This window comes from Perca fluviatilis, chromosome 9, assembly GCF_010015445.1.
Source record: "Perca fluviatilis chromosome 9, GENO_Pfluv_1.0, whole genome shotgun sequence".
Lineage (NCBI taxonomy): Eukaryota > Metazoa > Chordata > Actinopteri > Perciformes > Percidae > Perca > Perca fluviatilis.
In genome coordinates, this window is record NC_053120.1 from 1,859,259 (window position 1) to 1,866,777 (window position 7,519).

Below are 7,519 nucleotides of genomic sequence, written 5' to 3' on the forward strand. Positions count from 1 at the left end.
GTCCCCTAATACTGTATCTGAAGTCTTTTTTATATATAGGCCTTAGTGGTCCCCTAATACTGTATCTGAAGTCTCTTTTATATAGACCTTAGTGGTCCCCTAATACTGTATCTGAAGTCTCTTTATATAGACCTTAGTGGTCCCCTAATATACTGTATCTGAAGTCTCTTTTATATAGACCTTAGTGGTCCCCCTAATACTGTATCTGCAAGTCTCTTTTATATAGACCTTAGTGGTCCCCTAATACTGTATCTGAAGTCTCTTTGTATGCTATTCTGAATTTAATTATGTGGCTCAGTGGTAGAGTGGTCACCTGCCAATCGCAGGTTGGTGGTTCGATCCCTGGCCTTGAAGTCCAATGGCGAAGTGTCCTTGGGCAAGACACTGAACCCTGAGTTGATGCTGCGCATTGAGTGTATGCGGTGTTTAGTGTGTATCTGATGAGCAGGTGGCTCCTTGTACGGCAGCCTCAGTGCATACTATTGTGTGAATGGTGAATGATTCCTGTCTCTCCATGTTGTGAACTGCAACATGTCCATGTATTTATTTTTGTAATTTCAGCCTGACATTCTGTCTGATATTTAACTAGTCTCTCTTTAAGTGCTCATATTATGCTTTTAGGCTTTTCCCCTTCCCTTTATAGTTTTATATATCTTTTTTGTGTACGTTATAGGTTTACAAAGTGAAAAGCCCAAAGTCCCCCCCAAAGGGACTTACCATCTCCAACAGAAAACACTGTTCACCAACTGCTCCAAACAGCTCTATTGTAGTCCAGCCTTTACTTCTAGAGACAACGCTTATAATGCTCGCCTAGCTGCTAGCATGGCAGCCGCCTCATACTCTGCTCCTGACTGGCTAGTAGTCCTTACCTAGGTACTGTCGAGGGCGGGCCCTCATACTCTGCTTCTGACTGGCTAGTAGTCCTTACCTAGGTACTGTCAGGGTACGCCCTCATACTCTGCTTCTGACTGGCTAGTAGTCCTTACCTAGGTACTGTCAGGGCACCCCTCTCATACTCTGCTTCTGACTGGCTAGTAGTCCTTACCTAGGTACTGTCAGGCGCACCCATACTCTGCTTCTGACTGGCTAGTAGTCCTTACCTAGGTACTGTCAGGGCCCCTCATACTCTGCTTCTGACTGGCTAGTAGTCCTTACCTAGGTACTGTCAGGGCCCTCATACTCTGCTTCTGACTGGCTAGTAGTCCTTACCTAGGTACTGTCAGGGCCCTCATACTCTGCTTCTGACTGGCTAGTAGTCCTTACCTAGCTACTGAGCATGTGCGACTCACAACAAAGATGTTCCAGCAGTGAGATGTCTCACTCTGTAGCTAAAACAGAGACCTAAACACAGGGTGAAAAGAGGAGCTGCAGCAATGTGCAGTACAACAAAAATATGGTGTTTTTTGAAAATTAAACCATGTAAACCTATTCTGATATAACCTCTAAATAGATTATGAACCTGAAAATGAGCATAATATGAGCACTTTAAGGATTGAAGCCAGTTGACATGGTCATATAGTTTAGAGTTAGCAGAAGGCTAAACTACCAGAGGCCTGGACTATGAAGCAAGATCAACATGTATTTCAGTTCCTCTGCTTCACCTAACCTAACAACCGCGGTCCTGCATAAGCTGTGACACACGCTGGTTAACGAATTCAATCAACTCAGGGTTTCCCAGTCCAGTGACGCACGCGTTCACATAAAAGAGGCGGTGTTGCGTCCATATGACCAATCACAAACATCTACCAGAGCCGCATATTTTACTTAAGAAGAGCATATGATAATCCTACAGAAATATGAAGAACACAGACATGGTTTTACAGACAAAATGCAATTCAGTCACTGCTGCTAAACCCAGGAAGGACAGGTGGCAAAACATTGCCGATGTTGAAAATGCATATATTTCAAGACTAACCCTAACCCCATCAATATCACTCCCCATCAGTCAGGACCAATATCTCGACCATAATTACACTGGTGCTTTCCATAAACTGATGTTGCTTTAACTTATTTCAGTTGCAACCCTGGCAGTGGGAAGTCATTGAGAGCAAATAATAAATATAAAACATAATTCAAACCGATGTGTCACATTGGCAACATACTGCTCAAGAAGTTGTCCAAGATACGAAATTCCCTCCACTGAAAATCTATATCATTCATAAAGATACCCATCAGGGAATGTTAACGGGTTGTTGGTCTCTGAATCTCCACCGCTCTCTTTCTCTCTCTCTCTCTCTCCTCTCTCTCTCTCTCTCTCTCTCTCCTCTCTCTCTCTCTCTCTCTCTTCTCTCTCTCCTCTCTCTCTCTCTCCCCTCTCTCTCTCTCTCCCTCTCTCTTCTCTCCTTTTTCTTCTCTCTTCTCTCCCCTCTCTCTCTCCCTCTCCTCCTCCCTCCTCTTCTCTCCTCTCTCTCTCCCCGAGCTCCACCTGATCTTCTAAGAATGGTGATGCCGCTATCAACCGAGGATTGATTGGTCAGTTGGTCAGTAGGCTTATTTAACACCGGTTGATCTCAGATCTCCAACTTGATCCCGAGATTTGAGTTTTAAATTTAAGCCTTTAAAAATATTTTAAACATTATTATTAACTATGTTTTATAGCTTAACCTTTTAGAATTTTTTTAATTTTATTAATAGTATTCAGGTTAGATTTGTTATTTTTAAAAATCTTGATTTTCTTGTTTTTCATGTGTACTGTATTTTTTAAATGAATGTCTATAGCTATATTTATGATGTATTTGTATTTAATAGTAGTCAGTATCTGTTCCTCTCCTAAAACCTGTTTCAGGATGAATTTTCCACCCATGACTCAACATGAGAACACTAATACACGAGAAGAATCCAGGTCATGTAGAATTGATTTACAGTCTGAACTTCAGGTGACAACGATGGGATTTTAAAGTTGATCTATGCCGTTATCTTGAGGTCACATTTAATATTACATCTGCATTACATAGTTGGAACTGCAGCCTGAATATTGAGGATTTAAACACATGGATCCACACATTTCATTCATACATCATATAAAACTTTCTGCATATTCAATTAATGAATATTTGTTAACCCTCGTATTGTTTTCCCATCGACCGCGTGAACCTGTTTTCTTCTGTTTTGCTGTTTAAAAGTTTAAAGTTTAAATCATCATGTGTCACACATTCTTAGCCAACTTTACTCTAACTTATCACCTCTAGTTTTACACTTTTTTTTGGAAATCATGGTCAATAATCCTTATTTATATGAAAGTATACATGTCATTAGAGTAAAGAAATCAGTAATTCTTGGAATTATTAAAAAAAAGGTGAATTCCACAACTTCTAGTCTGATGTCCACACACAACATTCTCCACTTTGCACAAAACAAAGAAGAAATCAAACATACCTCATCAGAGTAACCTCTAAACTGTCCAACTAGAGCCAAAAACCTCGTACACAAAACACTACCACAGACACACTAAATATTAATAAAATAAGAGGAATGTCACTTCCAGACTTCCAGAACCATTGATATAAAGCAGTCTTCCTTTTAGACCGGCTTGTTGTAAAATGGCTGAAAATAAAAACGTTTTCTGTTCCAATAACCAAACTAACAGATATATATCCTGCCTCGTCTTTTTACTTCTACTTTGTTAAATTATTACAATCTTAAATCATGATAATATGGACAATCCAAATCAAAATGAAGTTAATTATGAATGAAGTGTTGTGATGCTGCGCGTCCAGTCTTCTCCTACAGACTAAAGAAACATCTTTGTTTCATTCAGATCCTCCAAACAATCACACTAACATCATTTTAATCTTAATATTTTTCAATGAAAATGAGAATAAAGATAGAGAACTGACTTTCCCTCTGATATCATGGATCATATCACCATCACAACATCAGTTGAAGTAATCCCAATCAGTGTGATGAGTTTAGTTTTGTTGTATCTTCTCATTCATGTTAATTGTGTTACGGTCATTCAATAGCCAATTATAAAACCTAAAGGAGTAAATGTCCTCAGAGTCAGGGAGCCAATCAGCACGCAGCATGCTTCTATCAAGATGTAATAATGTCTGTGATTGGCTGTCTAACGTTACAGTGTTATAATGTAACAAATACAAATACTTTGTATACTGTATTCATGTATCTGTACTTTATTTATACTTCTGGAAACTTTTATTTTTACTCTGATATATTTCCCCAAACACCTTGGTTACTCGTTGTTTTAAGAAATGTTCCGTACGTTGGAGTGAAATATTCTTTCTCCCAAATCAAATGAGAATTGTGTTTTGTGTCTTTGTTGATGTGGACTTTGAGTTTGATGCTTAAGAAGGTTTAGAAACCCTGACAATGATGCTTTAGTATAAAGAAGCACAATAAAGTTAATAATCAAAGTTTCTTTTTAGTTTTACTTCTAATAATGAAGTACATTTAATATCAGGAACAGACCTTTTGATTCTTAAATTAAGTAAGTATAAGATAGAAGACTTTTATTCATGTAATATTGTAAAAGCTGACTTTAACTTTGACCAAAGTCTTTTTCTGGTAACACACTTGTACTTTTACTCAAGTATTGCTTTAAAGTACTTTATACGAGACTGCTGGTGGTTACTAAATGTAACGCTGGTTCTATGAAAGAAGATCCAGTGATAACTTCAGTCAGACTGATCTCAGCGTGTGAAAAGATGAACTGATCAGTTGTTTAGTGTTGAAATGAGAGAACAAACACTTAGAGATCAGATTTGATGGTTGGACAGTTTGATATCTCTGTACATGTTGTCATGGTGCTGAAACCACATTACTACTAAAAGAGAGGGGCTGTCCATGGTGCTGAAACAACATTATTACTAAAGGAGAGGGGGCTGTCCATGGTGCTGAAATTGAGCATAATTACTATAGACTAAAGAAACATCTTTCTTTGGTTGGATCCTCCCAAAAATCACACTACATCATTTTCATTTTAATATTTTTCAATGAGAATAAAGATACCAAACTTATCTTTCTCTCTGATATCGTGGATCATATCACAATCACAACATCAGTCAAATAATCCCAATCAGTGTGATGAGTGTAGTTTTGTTGTATCTTCTGATTCATGTTAATTGTGTGACTGTTATGTGAAAATTTAAAAATAAAAGTAATAAAACAAATAATCATAAGTAATGCATTTTTTTCAGAGGAGTACTTCAGCTCTGTTTCTCTATAGATCAGTGAGTCTAGACAGCTGCATGATAAGGGAATGTTTGGTTTCAGGACAGTCTCCTTTTTGGAGGTCGGGTGGGGCTGCGCCACAATGTTGCATACTTCCCAGAGAGACAGAGAGAGAGAGAGAGAGGCTGAACTAGGCTTTCCTGTGTTGAGGTGCCTTCAATATCTTTGTTTCCACTGCAGGTTTAACTAAACATAGTGCCTTAAATAACTTTTAAATACACATTCAGGAAGACAGGAACTTTTTGTGTCATTTTTAAAAACATTTTTCTCACTTGATGAGAGATATTTACTATCCAAATAAATGCACAATGGATAGATTTGAATGAAAGACTGTTACAAGTCTGATGAGTTTGGAGTTATATACGAAGAGTTGTATAATTGTACCACATAGTATTGTAATAATAACCAAAAATGTAATATCTCTTGCTTTACTCAAAACTGGTTTGGAGCTGTATGACTAACCTGATCCATGCAGACCGAGCTCTCAGGGTTTATCTTCTAGTTTGAATAACTGGGGAAGAACAACAGAGAGAGGGGTGAGGAGAGAGATGATATCAGTGGATGGTAATGGAGCTTCTTTTCTCTTGAAAACCTCCGAGAAACAAAGTGGAAGCCACTTTAAAATAAAACTGCTTTTGTTCTCTTTTATTTCACATTCAAATATCAAGGAGATGGAGTTTAAACAGTTGTTCTGCAGGTTAAAAAGCTTTTCAAAGTGTTGAATGAAGCTATTATTAAATACATATTACCAAAACTAAAGCCATGATACATAAATACATATTACTTTAGGAGCAAAATCATTTAAAAATTAAATACAACAAGCTTTAAACACTTTGACACTTTCTTTGAAGCTTTTTTTAATGCATTTTACAGAATCTTTTATTTATTTCAGACACTTTGATGCTTTTTGACGTCAGTTCTAATTTTTTAGCACATCGGACACTAAAGTCCACAAAGATTTAACACATTATACACAGACCTTTAATCTGACAAAAACACAAACTATAAACTATAAAACTGACTTAACTTTTCTGAAAAACTGAAGTTAAAATAACAAACATGCTGAAAACTAACTCAAACTACAGTTAGATGAAATCTAAAAGTCTAAAGTAAAGATAAAGCTACTAGAAGATAACCCTCTGATCTCCTGTAGGGACGATGGCTCACCTGGGCAGCTCCGCAGTATTATAATATTATGATATGATACCTGCTGCTGAGCCTATGACAGATAAAGTGGGCGTGTATTATAATATGATATTATAATATGTTACAGTATAAAGATGGAGGAGTTCTCAGACTTCTATCTCTCTCTCCGTCATTCAGGTAAATATACTTTTTATTTTCTGTCTTTGAGACGTTAAAAGTTCTCCGATTGGTTCAGATTCTATTTCAGCTGCGGAAACAAACTATTTACAAATATTTAGATGCTTTTTTCAATGGTTTTGACACTTTATTAATGTTTCTGTTTCATTTCTATGCTTTTTCAGCAGTTCTGGCTGCTTTTTCCAACGTTTTTTTCAATGTTTCTTGCAGCTGTATTCTGTGTTTTGTGAAGAACCTTTAAGTTAAATGTGGTTTGAAGAATTTTTCAAACGTTTGTCGCATTTTTTTATGTTTTTGTCCGGGTTTTTTTCAGACTTTTTGTGACTTTTATTCTGTTGTTGTTGCATCTTTGCCGTTCTCTTTCTAAAGAAGTTAGTTGTGATGTATCCTGTCTGTTATGATCCCATATGACCAGCACATGTTTGGTTTTTCTGCATAATCTTTGTAATGAAGTGTGTTATGTGATATACAGTACAGGCCAAAAGTTTGGACACACCTTCTCATTCAATGTGTTTCTTTATTTTCATGACTATTTACATTGTAGATTCTCACTGAAGGCATCAAAACTATGAATGAACACATATGGAATTATGTACTTAAAAAAAGGGAGAAATAACTGAAAACATGTCTTATATTTTAGATTCTTCAAAGTAGCCACCCTTTGCTTTTTTGATAACCCTGCAAACCCTTGGTGTTCTCTCAATGAGCTTCATGAGGTAGTCACCTGAAATGGTTTTACCTTCACAGGTGTGTTTTGTCAGGGTTCATTAGTGGAATTATTTACCTTATTAATAAAAAGCAAAGGGTGGCTACTTTGAAGAATATAAATATAAGACATGTTTTCAGTTATTTCCCACTTTTTGTTAAGTAAATAATTCCATATGTGTTCATTCATAGTTTTGATGCCTTCAGTGAGAATCTACAATGTAATCAGTCATGAAAATAAAGAAACACATTGAACGAGAAGGTGTGTCCAAACTTTTGGCCTGTACTGTATATGATAATATAA